Raw genomic sequence first — 18,564 nt, forward strand, 5'->3', positions numbered from 1 at the left:
TTTTGCTCTTGCTACAATTACAAATAATCTGATTCCATCACATCATTCAGGACTCCAGCAAACACCACAGTTGCATTAAAGAAGCAATAGTTCAGATAAACAAGTGGAACATAAGTGCGTACAGATAGTTCCTGAGCCAGCACAAAAGGCCTGGCGGGGGGCGGGGGGCGGGGGGGGGCTCAGACCAGCTGTGAGGTTAAACGGAAATCACTTTCAGAAGAGGGTCCTACAGACCCACGGCTCAGTGGCAGAATCCTTAGAAGGCAAGAAGGCTCAGAGCACACAGGATCCCTGGGAAGAGGCGGGGGGGATGGCACAGACTGCAGAGAGAATGTCCAATGGGATGGGAGCTACAGATCCCAGCTTGGTACAGGGCTGGGTGGGGAGGATGCAGTAGGCACCAGCTTGACAGAGGACCAGGTGAGATCAAGCTGGACGAGGATTGGTGAGTGGGATGGACAGTGAAGGCACCATCCTTTCAGGGAAGGATTTCAATCCCATTCATCAGGATCAGCTGGTATCTTTGGTCCCGGGGATGTTGTTTGCAGGATGATGAAGTGGCAGGCAGACATCTCACATTTCAGCCCATTGGGAACATGAGAGCCCTGGATGGCCACTTACCTCTGAACTTCCTGCCTTTCCAGACTGTAGGGCTCTGCTGGGCTGCGCAGTTGAGGTAGGGGCTAGTTTGAAGCGTTGTTGGTTGGGGACATGGGGCTCTGGCTTTTTTAAAGCTTCAGTTTTTGTAAGCCCTTTTCCAAGGGGCTGGTATGATGCCTGCTCCCTGGGAACCACTCTCCAGGCTGAAGCACGCATGGGATGAGGGACCGAGGAGGTGGCTCTCACTCTGCCAGATTTTTGAGGTCATCAAGAGTATGCGGGGGACAGAGCGGCCCTAGGCAGATTTATCTTTGCAAAGCACATTTCCCAAGCTGGGTCCTGGAGATAAGCTCCGAGGCTGTTCCAGCGTGAAAGGGAAACCACTGAGCAAGCGGTCTGCTTCCTCTCCAGCGAGCAGACAGGACTCCTCACTGAGAGCTGCCAAAGCAAAGCTGGGAGCACCAGGTCCCCGCCAGGCAAGAACAGCAGGCGATCCCAGAGCAGGGCAGATGGGCTGACTGCATGGCTTGCGTGGGCCTGCTGTTCAGAAGGGCTGGCTGCCGTCCCAGGGAGCGGCGGAGTGCCCTGCCACGCCGGGCACTCTGTCTAAAATTCATCTCACATGGCCTCTCCAGTACTGAAGGTTTGTAATCTGAGTAGCCCATTCTGTACGATCCTCAGTGGAGAAATGGTCCTTTTGGTCCTCTCAGGATACCACGTCAACGTTCCCTTTAATTGACTGTGAACGTGCAGCCTGCTGAAGCTTTTCCACATTGCACCCTGCAAATCAAGTTAAAAAATTCTCCAGTGGCTCTTTGACTTCCACAGTCGGGCTCCTCCAGGACATGCTGGGCCCCAGTATGCAAAAATTGTTTTCGCGTGCAATCAGTTGGGGGCTTAAAGGTGACCTCCCTAGACCTGGTGGCTGGTTTGACTGGTTTTCAGAACACCATCTGGAAACATTGAGTGTCATGTGCTCTAGAATTCATCGTCCGTGCTAGAGAGCAGGGACCACACAGGGCACTGCCCCTCCTGCTGGGCACGCAGTGGAGAGACCCTTCATGCCCAGGCCTACAACCCGAATGCCTCTCTGAGCAATCGCCTTGTTAGCTGCTGCAACATCGGATGGTGCTGAAGTGACAGCTTCACTGGTCAGCAGTTTATTGTCTCATCTCAGAGGCTGGTCCTGCAGGAGGCCTTCTCCATGCATCTGACTTCTCCCCTCTTCTCCGGGAGCCACCGGTGAGCCTGAACCACCACAGATCAGGAGATGGGAATACTCCCTTCTCTGACAGACAGGGGGAAGGTCAGAGTGCTCCGAGAAGCCCACGTGTCTCCAAGACGACCCAGGGAGAGACACCCCAGGCATTTTTGTGAAGGTCTCAACTATTCCAAAGTTCACTCAGAGGCCAGAGCCACACCAGAGGAGGCAGAGTTGGTCTGACTCACTGAGGTCAGGGCTAGAGACAAGCTTGAATAACCTCAGTCTCCTAATTGCAGGGCGGAGTACTGATTTATGAAGCTATTATCCTCACAATCAAGCCCTCTTCCTTCGGCGGGACCACAGGCCTGTCTACGCAAATGCCAAAGGGCGTTGCTGCGAAGGGGCTCTTAGAACATCATGCATGTGCAATGCCTGGGCCAAATCGTCAGCTGATGTAAGCGGCATACTGATTTACACCAGCTTGGATATGGCCCAATGTTTCTAGTTATTTTGCATGGGTAATGTGCATTTGTCAGTAAAACTGGCCAGCCCTCTCTTCCCCACTCTGCAGGTGCCTGCCAATCTGGGAACCTACATATCACAAGACAGACAACAGCTGGAACCTGCATCAGTCCAGCAGCCAAAACCCACTGACCACCTTTCCCCAACGCAAGACAAGCAGGCTTGCAGCAAGAGACCCAGGGGGCACTAGGAATAAGCTGCCTAGGGATGAAACAGTTCTGTTTTACAAAGAGAACACACCCCCTTCAGCCAGGATGACTCAAGATTTACACTCCACGAGTCTGACTGTGTGCACACAATACGGGCATATCTGTAATGTGTGGGCACGTGTTTCGGCATCTGTGCTCACCCGAGAAGAACTCAGTGCAGCAGGGCACAGGTATAAAGGGCCCGCAGTTACTGCTCAGTGGTACATGTACAGATTTCATGTGCACACACCTCCTTTACATTCACGCCAGCACATTTACACCCCCCCCCCAACCTGGCTGGACACACCTGTATGTCTGTCTCCCCCAGGTACACACAGTATCTCCACGCATATACTCGCAGACTGAACTCTCCACAGCCAGCAATGGTTTCATTTTCCTTTCGGGAGGAACACTAGTCAGACTTTACATGTGTTTAATGCCCCAGAATTTAATTCTGCAACCAGGAATAATGGAGCAAGTTCAAACACGGTCCCCAGGCTGCAGCTTTCCAGCAAGTAGGCAGGCCAGGCATCCTATGATCAGCCAACACTAGACAATGTGCATCAGGGAAGCCCATGGCCATGCATTTCCAGCAGCTCTGACCAGCATTGCTGGGCTTTGTAATCAGGACCCAGCTGCTCAAGTCTGCTCCATACAACTAGGCACAAGTCTGAACTCTGACCCTGGGAGAATCAGAAGCAGCCACACTAAGAATAACAGAGTCCAACCTGTGTCAAGTTGGGGCACAGGGCTCTAAATCAGACCCCGGCTTATGAACGGATTCTGTGGATCCTTAGGAAAGGGTGGGGGCAAACTCACTACTGTTTCACATGAGGGATGTAATAGTGTAGTTAATGAACCGATTAACCAATAAGCAAAAGCTTATAGGTTAATGCTATAGACTACATGCATTTCCCCCACACACACCAGTAAATTTTTTAGCAGGCTGGCCCCTGCTGCAGCTCTGTATTTAAAGAGCATTAGGAGCCGGGCAGGCAGGCAGGCAGCTCGCCCGGCTCAATTCCATCTTGCGCTGGGTCTGGGATCTCAGACCCTTCCCAATGGGGACTGCTGCCACTTCTTTATCAGAGGCAGCAGCACAGGGAGACAGGCAGCCGGTCTGCAAAGGGAGCGGGTTTTCAAACAGGATTCCCTTGCGGACCCACTCCCACCTGGTACCCCATACTGCTGCCTTTGCTACAGTGGCTCCTCAGGAGTGAGGCTGGAGTGTCCTGGCTGCTGGCCCCGACCCAGGGACTATAGAATAGTCGACTAACCAGTAAGAATTCATGAGGTTACTTGACTATGCAATTAACTAATATTTAACATCCCTGTTTCACACACTGAGAACTCATGTTTGTGCTCCAGCACGAAACCCAGTGGAAGCAACAAGAGAAGTCCTTATTCTCACTTAGTATCACTAAGGATATTTCCAGAGCTCCCGGAGAACCTAAGGGTACATCTGATCAGCTGTTTGTCGGCTCAGCGCGGCAGCCATGTAAATTTAAATGAAGCGGTGATTATTTAAATCGCCACTTCATTTTCCTATGCCTGGTAGCCTAATCTACATGCCTCTGGCGCCAGAGGCATGTAGTCTAGACGTACCCTAAGCTAAGGCTGCGTCTACACTTGCACTTGAAGGACAAAGCTTTTGTTGTTCTTAACCTACCCACCCATGAACACCAAAGTTTTGCAGAGGCAAGTAAAAACATGACCACGGCTTTGCCGGCAGGTGCACTCTCCTGCTGACACAGTGACCCCCTCACAGGGGGTGTATTTGGCGACAAACAGTTAACACACACACACACACAGACCTAGTGACAAGGCTGTGTCAACAAACCCTAACTGCCCTGCCTGTACAAACAGTCAGGAGTCCTGTGGCACCTTAAAGTACAAATGGAAAATCCCCTTTAATTGGTTAACTGTCTAAACCTATTGTTTAACCAGTTAACCAATTAAAGGGAAGGATGGAGCAGACCCTCCCCTGCCTGCTACTGAGCTGGAGCAGCCTCTGCCCGCTGCAGGCCTGGAGCTGCTCCAGCCCCCACCAGTTAACCTTAACTGGTAAGTCTCACTAGTTAAGGGTGGGGCTTCCCAGTTAAAGAGTCACATCCCAACCTTATAGATGAACAGATTTATTTGGGCACAAACTTTCCTGGCTAAAACCCCCTTGTCAGCTGCACGAAGTCAGAAAACCCCTCTGAGGTTGGTCTTCTACCTTCAGTAGAGAATCTCTCCTTTTACACAACTGTGCTCCCTCCCCACCAGTAGCCTCACTAGACCGTAAGGGCTTAGTCCAACGAACTGTGCGGTTCCCAGCCAGGGCCCACCTCCGCAATGGGAAGCATTTTTTACCGGACTGCGGGAGGGACCCTCATAGGAAGCAGTCAGTTACAACTCATCCAATGCCTTGCCCAGCCCCGGTACCAGGCATGTCACCACCCGTGCAATGCCTTGCCCAACCCCAGTGACAGATGTTTGCCATGGCAGCAGCTGGCAGGGTTCCAGGGAGAGCAGTTACCCCGGGGAAGCTAATCGGAAGTGGGTCCATGGGAGGTAAAGGGCATTCACTACCCACATGGCAGGGTCAGAGCGTTCGCACAGGGGATATGGAGACTTGTCCACATAACTCTCCTCTTTATGGAATTAAAGGCTTGGCCCATAACTCTCCTCTTTCGTGGGCACATTCATCACTAAAAGTCAGAGCAATCTGGTTACCACCCAGGTAGCTCGCAGGCTAGAGGGTTTACTCTCAAAGCAGGTCTGGCTAGTTCCACTCTTCTGCTCTCAGACTCCGTATCCGTGTTTTCCTAAAACACAGTGGCCAGAATCATGGTGTAAATCAGCATCACTCCATCAGCTCCAATGGAGCAACAGTGAGTTACAGCAGCAGCCACGGACGTGGCCCCACTTCCCAAGCCTGGCATTGGGATTCAGAATGGAAAGATCCCCCTGCTGGTGCCAGGAAAAGCTGGATGGGTGGCCATTCACAGCAGATATCCTCTTACATAAGAGCCAGGTCATTTTAGCCTTTTTAAATGGCCTTCCAGAAACCTGGAGAGCATATTCTTACCCTAACCAGCTTTCCACTTTGCTCTCTTCATTACGGATTAACAATAGCAGACCCAAATCCCCAGCCTTTACAAATAATCTTTTTGTCTGGTGGAACGCAGATTAGACTAGGGATGTAAAGGGTTAACCGGTTAACCAGCTACCCAGCAAGCATCACCATTACCAAGTGATGCTTATCAGCTAGAGGGTGGCCTGACACCGGTGGGAAGGCTGCTCCAGCCCAGCTGGGCCCACCGTGCTGCAGCATTTGGGTTAACCAGTTCAACTTAAAGTTTAACTGATTTAACTTTTTAAATGAGATTTTGCATCTCTCCCTTAGATACAGAAAGGACAGAGAAGCAGGAACGGCTGCAGGGACCTAGGCATTTACAGGAAGCCAGGAACAAAGTCGATCCTTGCCAAATTCCTGCACTTCCAGAGTCATAGAGCCTAAGCCCAGGAGAGTCGGCTGGCCAGCTCACAGACACAGAACCCCCTATATAATCCCTAGTTATCAATCCTTTACAATACTGTCCAGGCTTAATGCACAAATTGTCGCCGGTGGAGAAACCACCACAGCCCTGATAAATTGTTCCAATGGCTAATTACTCTCCCCATTACAAATGTACGGCTTATTTCCAGGGTGACTTTGGCTAGCTTCAACTTGCAGTCCCTGGATCATGTCCCACCTTCCTCTGCTAACCCACTCACACTGCCAACACCCAGAAAGCAACATGGCTCCTTCTCACCAGACACAGCAGGCTTCTAACACAGCTCTGGCCCACGACATCTCGAGACAAGCTATGGATAGGGCGCCTCGTGCCTGAGAAAATATTTCCCTGCGCCCGTACTTCATGTATTTGGGGACAGCAAGTTGCTTCTGTAAAAGGCAACGTAGGAACATCAGTCCCCTCAAACCTGGACAGCCCCCATCTGCCTACCTAGCTGCACTGTGAACGTGTCTGGCACTACAGTGTCAAGGTGCCATGAGCATAAAAGAAGAGCCCTGTAAATCCCCCTGCCAGCTGCTTTAAGTGCCCCCCTCCACGGCCAGCTGCTTTACACACGCCCCCAGCTATCTGCTTTACACACCACCCACACAAACACCCAGCTAGCCGCTTTACGGGCCCCCCTCACACACAGACACCCGGCCAGCTGCTTTACACCCCCCCCGGCCAGCTGCAGAGCATTCTTACAGACGTGGACACCAACTGTGCGTCCGGGCAGAGCTCTCCGTACAAGAGTTGGCCCAGGAGTTGGACATGAGGGTCTCATCTCCGCTCCCCCGGCAGAGCTGCTGGGGGGGGGGGGGGGGGAAGACCTCCACGCCCGTGGCCAACGTTACTGAGCCACTTACAGCAAAAGGAAGGAGGCGCCCAGAGGGGCCACTGATCGGAGCGCCCGAGTCTGAACGGGGCCCCGGCGCAGCTTCCCAGCCCGGGGAAACCCGGACCCGCGTGGCGCGCCTGCGGGGAGAGGAAGGGAGCAGCACCCCGTAGCCTCGGCACCTCCCTCTAGCCAGGCCCGGCGGCACCCAGCTGCACCTGTACCGGCGGCGCGGGGAACCGAGCCGGACCCTCCCGTGCGCTCCCCGAGCCCTGCTCCTTACCCGCACCGGCCGCTGGTCCGCATGGCCCCACGGCGCTCGGCGCCCTGCCTGCGAGCGGCTCGCCCGTCCCCGCGCACCTCGGGCCAATTGCGCGCCAGGGGTGGGGCCGCCCGGGGGCTGGACCTGCTCTCTCCCTGCCAGCAGCGCGGGGCCAGAGCCGAGAGGCGCAGGGCCCGGCCGGACAAAGCTTTGCGCGGAGCACGCCCCGCAGCTGGTGCTGCTATTTGAGCTGCGCCCTGCCTGTGCCAGGCGCTGTACACCGGGCTGCCGGCTCCGGGCGCAGGGCGACCAAAGGGGCCCTCCTCCACGTGAGATCAGGGCTTCAGTGCGCTGCAGGTCACTCTATGGAGTTCTTATTTTGGCCTTGTCTGCATTTCAAAGTGGTGCCCCTATGGCCCCCACCCCCTTGTGCTGGCAAAACCCAGAGGCTGTGTCTAGAGTGGCCAGTTTTTCCGGAAAATCAGATGCTTTTCTGGAAAAACTTGCCAGCTGTCTACACTGGCCGCTTGAATTTCCGCAAAAGCACTGACTTCCTACTGTAAGAAATCAGTGCTTCTTGCGGAAATACTATGCTGTTCCCGTTCGGGCAAAAGTCCCTTTTGCGCAAAAAGGCCAGTGTAGACAGCTCAGATTTGTTTTCCGCAAAAAAGATCCGATCGTGAAAATGGCGATCAGGGCTTTTTTGCGGAAAAGCGCATCTAGATTGGCATGGACGCTTTTCCACAAAAAGTGCTTTTGCGGAAAAGCGTCCGTGCCAATCTAGATGCTCTGTTCCGAAAATGCTTTTAACGGAAAACTTTTACGTTAAAAGCATTTCCGGAAAAACTGGCCAGTCTAGACACAGCCAGAGTGTAGCTCTGAATGTGAGGACCAGCCCTCCTGGGTCAGACCATGGGCCAGCTAAGCTGGTGGCCAACCCTGGATTTGGGAAGGGTGGGAGGTGTACAGAACAAGGCAGCTGGTGTGACCCACTTCTGTCAGCCTTCTGGAAGCCCAGAGCATGAGGTGGAGTCCCTGCTGATAGCCCATCATGGGCCTCTCCCCTGGTGGTACCTGGTTCTCTTCTCAGCCCAGTTATACAGGGCCCACACAGTCTGTCTCTCTTGGGCTTCCTGGTGCCACAGGAATAATATATGGTAGCAGGGTTGAATTAGACACAGCTAGCCCATTCCTAGGGCTCCAGCTCCACGAGACCTGAATTGCCTCTGTAAGTTTCTGAGTCTCCTCGGGGAGTCAGAGAAAAGCCAAACAGAGTGCAGCTGATACCTGAGTCTGCTGGTAGCCTGAAACAATAGCTTGCAAGATGTGTGAAGGGCCCGGTTCATCTTAACCCACTGGTATCCTAAGGAGGCATGGGGCAACAGTAGAGGGACAGAGTCGGAGCATGAGACATAGCCCCACACCCAGATCCGTTGAGCAAATTGTCATTGTTAGTAGGAGGGGCATGAAAACTGCCTCCTAGAAATGCTCAGCCTATTCTTACACAGACAAGAGTTGTGTCCTGGTGTGAGCCCCTAGTTGTAATGTTCTGGCAAGGGGCACTGGTTTGGTTTGCTGGGACAGGTATCCTGTAGGCAACAGGTCCATAGCAAGGGCACCATTTCAGGAGAGCAGGGGAGACAGCAGAAGCTGTGCAAACTGGGATGCAGCTTGCTTGTCTTCCCCTTCCTCTGACAATAAAGGGGAAAGTACTTGGTTTCTGTGCATGCCTCTCACTTTTGGCCGATAAAGGGAGGGGGCAGAATAGTAATTAATGGAATCCACATACTTTCCCCTCGCTCCCTTATCATCAGGGAATGGGAAGAAAAGCAACCACCTCCCAATACACATGGCCACTGCCCTCCCTGATCTCCTGAAACAGTGCCTTTGGTCCACAGCTAAGAAGGATTTGAGCTGGAGAGGCAATCAAAGGCAAAACAAACTTTGCTGGAATTCAAGTTTTAACTTCTATACAGCTAGCTCTGTGGTTCTCACCCACTCAGTATGCAGCTGCTGCCCTTGTGACACCCTCAGGCCCATACAGATAGTATCTATAGGTGGGGTGGGGCCCAGGTACCAAAGAAGCTACATATGAAGTCCACACAGGTAATTGGTTGAGAACCACAGATGCAAATCAATAAGCAAGACCATGTGAGTTGGTGCCAGCTGGTGACTCCTAATAGTATTTCCTGGAAACTATTGTCAGTTTTGCATCTACTTTTCAACCCCTCAGTTCAGAGTGGGGAGGAGCTTAGAAGGGCCAGCAGCAGAGGCCACCCCAATCGAGTCTTAAGTTCTAAATTCCATTTCCAGTGTGTTTTCCTTCAGCAAAGCTATTTATGGCCCCATTCTCGGTCAGTCACACAGTATGGACATGGCAGCAGCCCTGTATTTTCAGAACGCAGCTTGGACTCAGGGCCATGTACTGGCTGCATATTTTGGAGGGAAGAACTGCAGGTCCCTGTAGGACTCGCTGGGGGAAGAGTGGTCAATTCTCCAGGGCCCAGTTTAGGAGGGGGAGAATCACAGGACTCCACCCTAAGTGGGAAAGGCACCAGGCTTGAGACCGGAGGGGTGAATCCAGGGAGCACAGAGAGGTGCAGCTAGCCCTGTGACTGGGTCAGGGACCCTCTCCCCTGGACCCTGCTTCCCTCCAGCCACCCAACAAACCCCCCCCTCCCACCATCAGGAATGCCAGGGCTCGACTGTTCAGCCTGGCCTCTGAGATGAGTTTAACTGCAACAAGTTGGGCTGGGTTTTTTTTCCTCGGGCATCAGAGTACAGGTGTGTAGGCAAGGGGACCTTTATAAACAGCCCCTCTTCCTCTCCCCCACCACAACCAAGCTCCCTCTTCCACTGTAGGGGAACACCCCAACAAATGCTGGTACCAGTCCCCATCCCCACAGAGTACTGAACACCTAATGGAGTGCAGCTCCATTAAGTATCTCTGGGAGCCACCCAATTCCTATGTCTTCATGCTCAGCCCAAACAGGGCACCACTCAAGCATTTGTAGTGGGTCTGCTCCTGTGTGGTGGGGGCCAGAGTGGAGAGTGGGAAGAGGGGTCTAAGCACCCTCCCATTTCCCTAGTATTCTTTGGACAAGCTTTCTGCAAAAAACTAATAGTCTAGCAGCACCTTAAAGACTAACAAAACATGTAGATGGTATCATGAGCTTTCGTGGGCACAACCCACTTCTTCAGAAGCTCATGATGGCATCTACATGTTTTGTTAGTCTTTAAGGTGCTGCTAGACTATTCATCGTTTTTAAAGTTTTTCCAGTTAGGGTATGTCTACACTACAAAGTTAATTCGAACTAACAGCCGTTAGTTCGAATTAACTTTCATAGGCGCTACACATACAAACTGCTAGTTCGAACTTAATTCCAACTAGCGGAGCGCTTATTTCAACTAGGTAAACCTCATTCTACGAGGACTAACGCCTACTTCGAATTAAGTAGTTCGAATTAAGGGCTGTGTAGCCACTTAATTTGAAATAGTGGGAGGCTAGCCCTTCCCAGCTTGCCCTTGTGGCCACTCTGGGCACAACCAGGGAAACTCATCTGCCCCCCTCCCGGCCCCGGAGCCCTTAAAGGGCCATGGGCTGGCTACGGTGCCCGTGCCAGGTGCAAGCCTGCCAGCACCCAGCCAGCAGACCTGCACCTGGCACAGCACGAGCCAGCCACCCGCTGCCACCCAGCCCGCCGCCTCTTCCCAGGACCAGGTTGGCGGCTCCCAGGAGCCTGCCCGGGACCTGTCTAGTCTAGTGCGGAGATCGTGGACCTCATCCACGACCTCCGCACTAGGCACAGGAAAGTGGCTGTCTAGGGCAGGATAGCTGCCAGCCTGGCCACCAAAGGCTACATGCAAACCCAGGAGCAGGTTTGCATGAAAATCAAGGTGGTCCAGTGAGACCCCCCGACCCTGAGCCCTGAGCTTAGAACATAAGAACATAAGAACGGCCGTACTGGGTCAGACCAAAGGTCCATCTAGCTCAGTAGCCTGTCTGCCAACAGCGGCCAACACTAGGTACCCTGGAGGGGATGGACAAAAGACAATGACCAAACCATTTGTCTCGTGCCATCCATCTCCAGCCTTCCACAAACAGAGGCCAGGGACACCATTCCTACCCCCTGGCTAATAGCACTTCATGGACCCAACCTCCATGAATTTATCTAACTTCTCTTTAAACTCTGTTATAGTTTTAGCCTTCACAGCCTCCTGTGGCAAGGAGTTCTACAGGTTGACTATGTGCTGTGTGAAGAAGAACTTTCTTTTATTAGTTTCAAGCCTGCTACCCATTCATTTCATTTGGTGTCCTCTAGTCCTTCTATTATGGGAACTAATGAAGAACTTTTCTTTATGTACCCTCTCCACACCACTCATGACTTTATACACCTTTATCATATCCCCCCTCAGTCTCCTCTTTTCTAAGCTGAAAAGTCCCAGTCTTTTTAGCCTCTCTTTGTATGGGGCCTGTTCCAAACCCCTAATCATTTTAGTTGCCCTTTTCTGAACCCTTTCTAAGGCCAAAACATCTCTTTTGAGGTAAGGAGACCACATCCATACACAGTACTGAAGATATGGCGTACCATAGTTTTATACTTCCTCTCCTCCTTCTTCCTCTGGCTTCTCCCTTCCAGCTCCCTCCTCCCAGGTTTCCCCCTCCCCTCTCCCACCCCTCTCTCTTCCCCTCTCCCACCTCCTTTTCCCAGTCTCCCCAGAAGTTAATCCCCCCCCCCCCAGTTTTGTTAAATAGAGTTTCTATTTTTGAACACACGTGTCCTTTATTTTGTACATTAGGGAGGGGTAAGTGGAAGGAGGTGAGGAAGGAATGTGGTACGAGCCCCCGATGGGGAGGACTGGGGTGGCTCTGCGGGGTCCTCAGGGTGGAAGCTACCCTGCAGCCCCGCGATTGACCCCCCTCCCGGATGGCAGCCTGCGGCAAGTACAGCTGGGCTGATGGCCGAGTGCTGTGATGTGCCGAGTGTGGGCACTCGGGGCACTCCAAGTCAGGAACACTTTGCTGTCCCTCATCGAGGTAGGCAAGCAAGCGGGGAACCCTGAGAACTGTCTGTCCGGGATGGGGGTCAGGTTCCTTTAAGCACAGCCCTCGGCTAGCCCGAGACAGCAGCTCCACACTGTAAGTCCTAACCTGATGCCCTGCCAGCACTGCTTCCGGCCAGCCTTAACTTCAGTTCAGGGTCCACTCAGTGTGGTCATGCTAGTTCGAATTAGCAAAACGCTAATTTGAACTAGTTTTTAGGTCTAGATGCACTAGTTCGAATTAACTAATTCGGATTAAGTCAGTTCGAATTAATGCTGTAGTGTAGACATACCCTTACAGACTTACTCAGCTCTGAAGCTTCTGCAAAACCAGACAGTCTTCAGAAGCTCCCACTGTGAAGTTCCCCAATCCCTAGCACAACTGCTGACTGCTCCCAGGCCCTTTGCTGCCTTCTTTCCGGTTCCCACTAAAGCTAAACAGCCACAGGTGGCATTTCCTGTGGGCACAGGCAGCGAGTGCAGCTTTTGGTCTCACTCGATGTTTGGGCCACTCAGCCAGTTCACCAATCAGCACACTGGGAAGGTTGCAGGCTTCTTGTTTGTTTGGGCAAAGTTTTGTTCCAACTTTATGAAGAGTTCGGAGTGTGCTTAGCTGAGAAAAATACCACCTGTGCTTTCCAAGTGCAGGGCTTTACTGTGGCCAGTCTCCAGTGCCACAGTCAGCTACTTCAGTGTGGTGACTTCCTGCCATTGTGTAACAATATGTTTTTTCTATAGCCATAATCAGTGCTCGCCAAGCGGCGGTGAGTGCTGCTCGTCAGCCGTGTGGAAGCTCACGCTGTGCGTGCACAGACCACACTGTGCATGTGCTAACCGCACTACGCGGCCCCACCGGGCTAAAATCTGCTTGCCACAGGCGAGTAGATTGCCTAATTTGTCGAGCCCTGGCCATAATGGAAGGCCTAAAGCCTTCCTTTGCAGCCAGACTGAAGAGCAGCAGTCATTTGCTGTAAAGCAGTGGTCTCCAATCTTTTTAAGCACAAGATCACTTTCTGAATTTAAAATAGTGGTAGAATAGACTCTCTTCTCAAACCCTACCCAACCAACACCCCCAGCTATCTCCTGACTTCCTGATACTACTGACTTCCTAAAGAAACTACAAAACATCGATAACCTCCCCAACAACACCATCCTTGCCACCATGGACATAGAAGCTCCATACACCAACATCCCACATGAAGATGGATTACAAGCAATTAAAAACACTATCCCAGAGGACACCACTGCCAATCTGATAGCAGACCTATGTGACTTTGTTCTCACCCACAATTATTTCCAGTTTGAGAACAACTTAGACCTCCAGATCAGCGGCACAGCCATGGGTACACGCATGGCCCCACAGTATGCTAATATCTTTATGGCTGACCTAGAACAACGTTTCCTCAACTCCTATCCTCTTTTCCCCCTTCTCTACTTACGCTACATCGATGACATCTTTATGATCTGGACACATGGCCAAGAAACACTGGAAACATTCCACAGAGATTTTAACAACCTACACCCCACCATCAATCTCAGCCTGGACCATTCTACACGAGAGATCCATTTCCTGGACACAACAGTACAAATCACCAATGGAAAATTAGACACCACTCTCTACAGAAAACCCACCGACTCATACAGTTACTTACATGCCTCCAGCTCCCATCCAGAACACACCATATACGAACCATCATCTATAGCCAAGGCCTTCGATACAACCGCATCTGCTCTAATCCCACTGACAGAGACCAGAAACTTCAGGATCTCTACCAAGCATTTATAAACCTCAACTACCCACCCAGAGAAATAAAAAAGCAAATTGAAAGAGCCAGACGAATACCTAGAAACCATCTACTTCAAGATAGACCCAAGAAAACCAACAATAGAACACCACTTGTCATCACCTACAGCTCCCAACTTAAACCTGTCCAACACATTATCAATAAACTACAGCCTATACTGGAACAGGATACTAAACTCCGAGAAGCTCTGGGAGACTGACCCATAGTCTCCTATAGACAACCACCTAACCTCAAGATGATTCTTACCAACAACCACAGGACATACCACACTAATACCAACCCTGGTACCTTCCCTTGCAACAAACCCCGTTGCCAGCTTTGTCCACATATTCACTCTACTGATACCATTATTGGACCCAACCAAGTGAGTTATAAGATCAAGAATACATATTCCTGCGCCTCCAGAAATATAATTTATGCTATCATGTGCCGAAAGTGTCCATCCGCTATGTACATTGGACAAACATCTCAGACACTTCGCCAAAGGATCAATGCCCAAAAAACAGATATCAGACAGGATCACAAAGAAAAAACAGTTTCTTGCCATTTCAACCAGAAAGGACATTGTCTCAATGACTTGATTACCTGCATCCTGCTTCAAAGACCTTTTAAGACTTCACTTCAAAGAGAATCCTCTGAACTGTCATTCATGCTTAAATTCAACACTTTACATTCAAATTTGAATAAAGACACTAATTATCTTACCCATTACAAAGATAGCTTCCCCAATTATCACCTCTAATATCATTAGCTCACAGACATTTACCTTCCCCCCTTCTCTCCCTCCATCCCCCTTCTGTTCTGAAATGTCATTTATCCTTTTCATATGTGTTCATTTTTTTTAATTGTATCCTTTGGTATATATGGTTGTGACAATTTTCTTCCACTATTTGATCTGAGGAAGTGGGTCTGGCCCACAAAAGCTCATCATCTAATAAACCATCTGGTTAGTCTTTAAAGTGCTACATAGACCTGTTTTTTGTTTTTCAGAATTTAAGTCAGTCCAGGATCTACCTCAAACCCCACTCCCTTCTCCGAGGCCCTGCTCCACCCCATCGCCAAGGCCCCCCCCATCACTCTGTGAAAATGGGGTACAGGGGAGGGGGACAGAGTGGCATCAATACCCCCTGTCTCCGTCTCCTCTGCACAACAAGCAGGAGGTTCCCAGGGGCTGTTCTGGGCAGGAGGAGCAGAACATGACGGCGGGGGGGGTAGGGGCAGCTGAAGTGCAGACACTTGATAGCCTCCCAGCCAAACCAGTCAGCATCACCTGTCAGAGGCTCCAAAATCTACCAGTAGATCCCAATTTACTGGTTGGTGACCACTGCCAGAAGTCCTTCATTAGCATTTCACAAGCTTTCATTAAGTACCGGGTTATACAGGCGACCCTCAAATTTACTATGGAGACACCATGCGTCAGTACCAGTGCCAGCCAGCAGCATTTGAACTGGTGCCCCGCCAGTCCAGGGCCTTGCCCTGGGCCCTGATCAGCGTCGCTGCAGGCCTGGGACATTTGTGTGGCCTGTGCCTAGTGAGCGGCCTGCTCCAGCCTAGCATGGTCTTTCAAGCCCAGCACGCTGGGGACTACAACTCCCAGGAGGTAAAGCGGGCAGGTGTTTCTCCCACCACATGGCCTCCTGGGATTCAAAGCAGGGCTGTGAGCTGTGGCTTGCTCTGTTACAGAAGTGCCTCGCCTGGTTGTATTTTTAGGGTATGAAATGGGTTTCCAGGAATGGAACCGCCATTTATAACATTGCGCCTATTAGGGTTGCCAGATGGTTGAAACAAAAATACCCCCCCCAAAAAAAAACACAGGGAAAAAATTCTGTTGAAGGGGAAAATAAAGGGGTGGGGGGGAGACCAACGTTGCTGAGTAAAAAAAAAAAAAAAAAAGGACTCCAAGGACTTATTAAGCCAAAAACACACACAAAAAACATAAAACAGCATGTCCCCTTTAAGAGTGAGTGCAGGGATAGGAACAGGGGAGCAGTTGAGCACTAAGACCCAGGGGAAGCATTGCTACCTCTAGGTCTTTTGGCCGGCAGCCATTTTGTGCCGGCAGCCTTGGGGAATCAGGTAAGCGTGGGGGCTGGGATCGGGGGGCTGGAGGCTGGGGGGGACTCAGGCAGGGGAGGGGGGAGACCAGGCACTGAGTGTTTGTAGGGTTGCCAGGTGCCCGGCGTTTTTGCCTCCTGGCCGGGGAAAAGTTCAGAAAATACCGGACGTCTGAGGTGTCCAGTATTCTCTGAATTTTTTTACCGGACAGGAGGCGATAATACCGGGCTGTCCGGGTGAATACCAGACACCTGGAAACCCTAGGGCCTATGGGAAATAAGAGTTCAACTTCTGATGGCTCAAATTACGACTGCTCTCCAGGAACGAATTAGGTCGTAAGTGTAGGGTTGCCAGGTGTCCGGTATTCTACCAGACAGTCCAGTTTTTGCACCATATGTCCAGTAAAAAACATTCAGAAAATACCGGACATGTGCAATGCCTGGTATTTTCTGTTTTTCCGGCGGGGCGCCGGACAGAAGCCTGGCAGGGGCGGGGGAGTGGCTGGGAGGCGGGGCCACGATTAGCGCTGGGAGCTACTAGTTGGGTGTAGAAATCGGGCGGGGGAGTGGCTGGGAGGTGGGGCGCAATCGGCGCTGGGAGCCCTCAACGGATTACATCTGGGGAGGAGTGATGCCTTCGGGAGGAGGAGAAGCCCTGCCCCTGCTCCTGAGAGCTGTTCAAGCGCATTGTGGCGCTGGAGTCCAGGAGAGAAGCCCGCGGGTACTTTGTACTTGCATTTAGGCACCTTCCAGGGGCTCTCAGCCAAAACTGACTGGGGTGGAATTTCTGCTGCTTCACATTGGGACACCCAAAGACCTGGCTATGGGGGTCACCTTCCTACCTATGGTCATCCCCCTCCTCCGCCCCACCCCGCCACACCATAGTGTTGCCCCGGTGTCCGCATCTCTGCTTTGAGTAGCAGGTGGCTGCTTTGCAGAGCAGACTCTGCTGCCTCCCCCTTTGTTCCCCGCTTGATGGCTCTTGGTAGTAGCCACATAGGATGTGTGTTCTGTGTGGGTGGGTTTTTTTTTTTTTTTTTGCTTGACAAATTTTTAGACCGTGTGTTCGATATTTTTTTGGGAGACGATCTGGCAACTCTACGTAAGTGCGGGGGTCGCCTGTACACAAACGTAAATGTTTGCTGTTACATTAGGAAGAGTTAAGTGAGAACAATACCAGTAACGATCCATTTGTTTTCATGAAGTTTAACCCTATGAGTACACATGTACACGTTATAAATTGCTTTGGTGTACACTAACGCAAGAGAATTGGCCTGCGGCCCTGGACTAACCTGGCTTGCCAGAATCACAAAGAATAGGAGCAGACCACCAGGACTGGTTGGAAAATGTTTTTTTTTTCCTACATGGAAAATTTCAACTTTTAATGGAAAAATCAGACTCGGACTTTTTTGATGGTCCCTGTATCTAAGACAATCATGATCCTCAGCAATGTAAGGCTCTGACACAAATTTTGTATTACACGTTCAAATTCAGGGACTTTTTTCTTAATTATACCATGGGTTGGTTCCAGTGTTGTTAACAATCTGAAGCACAGAACGGAGTTCCTACCCTGCCATCCCCTGCTCCCAGGAGAAAACTCCTTTGGATTTGCAAGGCCCTAGTGTACTCCTTGCGCTGGCCGCCTTGTGGGGCTGCTGTTGCCAAGTCTCCTCTCGCCTGGCACAGCAGAAATCCCTGTGCCGGGAACTCTATCACCCCAACGCAAGGCACCTCCCACCCCAAGTGGGTGAAAAGTTCTGAGACTGCAGATGCTGACTTTGGCCTACAATAGCCCTATTGGATTTACTGTGCTGGGAATAGGAGGCAGGGGTGTAATTAACTGATGGTTCTTTTCTTCTCTTCTGCAGCTGCTCTGCTAATCATCTGTTTATCCCCCAGGCCTTCCACCCTCTGCCATGCTGATGTGACAGATATGGTCCTAGCAAGCTGTCAAAGTGAGCTCCTGAGGGGTAGCTGTGACCAAACCTGCCCAGTTTCAGCTCTCTCCTCGTGTCTCCTGTTCTTTGTGTGGCTGTGCTAGTCCTGTGGGGAAAATGCTCCTGGTGAATGCTGTGCACTCGCCCCATGTTCTGGCTCCCCAGATAGGTCTCATAGGAAATAAATCTTTCGCTGCCCAGCTCAGCTTGTGCCAGCCCCATTCCAGACTCATAAGCTGCCATGAAACTGAGGAGGGGTTTAAGGCAAGTTAGAAAGGAGGACTCAGATTTTCCCAGGCTGTGGTGAGGTTTGTAATAAACTTCTAACGTTATCAGAAGAGAATTTCCTGCATGGCAAACAGCCAGGGAGCCCAGGGATAGGAAGGCCATTAGCAAGTTCCAACAGGTGTAAAACCATCATATGGAATCAAGCATAGCTGCCAAATAATCCCAGAGTGTTGCAAGCTGTGTATATTCTATCTGCATCACCAAAGGAATGGTTAGCAAGACATGCAGAGGACGGGTTTGTTCAGCAAGGGCAGACTACAAGGCTGAAGCAGAAGTAACAGATG

At 51.3% G+C, this 18,564-nt stretch overlaps 1 protein-coding gene across 4 annotated transcripts in view; it reads right to left on the reverse strand.

Moving 5' to 3' along the window:
- The window catches only part of KANK3 (KN motif and ankyrin repeat domains 3), a 55,488-nt gene extending 48,178 nt beyond the window's left edge, over window positions 1-7,310 (reverse strand). The window contains exon 1 of one of the 4 annotated variants that reach the window (XM_075903124.1): window positions 7,175-7,310. The gene's annotated coding sequence lies outside the window, so the exon portion shown is untranslated. Of the gene's footprint in view, window positions 1-621; window positions 3,499-6,314; window positions 6,621-7,174 lie in introns of those variants that run through there. The other 3 variants (XM_006123890.4, XM_075903127.1, XM_075903128.1) reach the window with 3 other exon arrangements.
- Window positions 7,311-18,564: the final 11,254 nt, after the last annotated feature.

The sequence above is a fragment of the Pelodiscus sinensis genome, chromosome 19, assembly GCF_049634645.1.
Source record: "Pelodiscus sinensis isolate JC-2024 chromosome 19, ASM4963464v1, whole genome shotgun sequence".
Taxonomy (NCBI): domain Eukaryota; kingdom Metazoa; phylum Chordata; order Testudines; family Trionychidae; genus Pelodiscus; species Pelodiscus sinensis.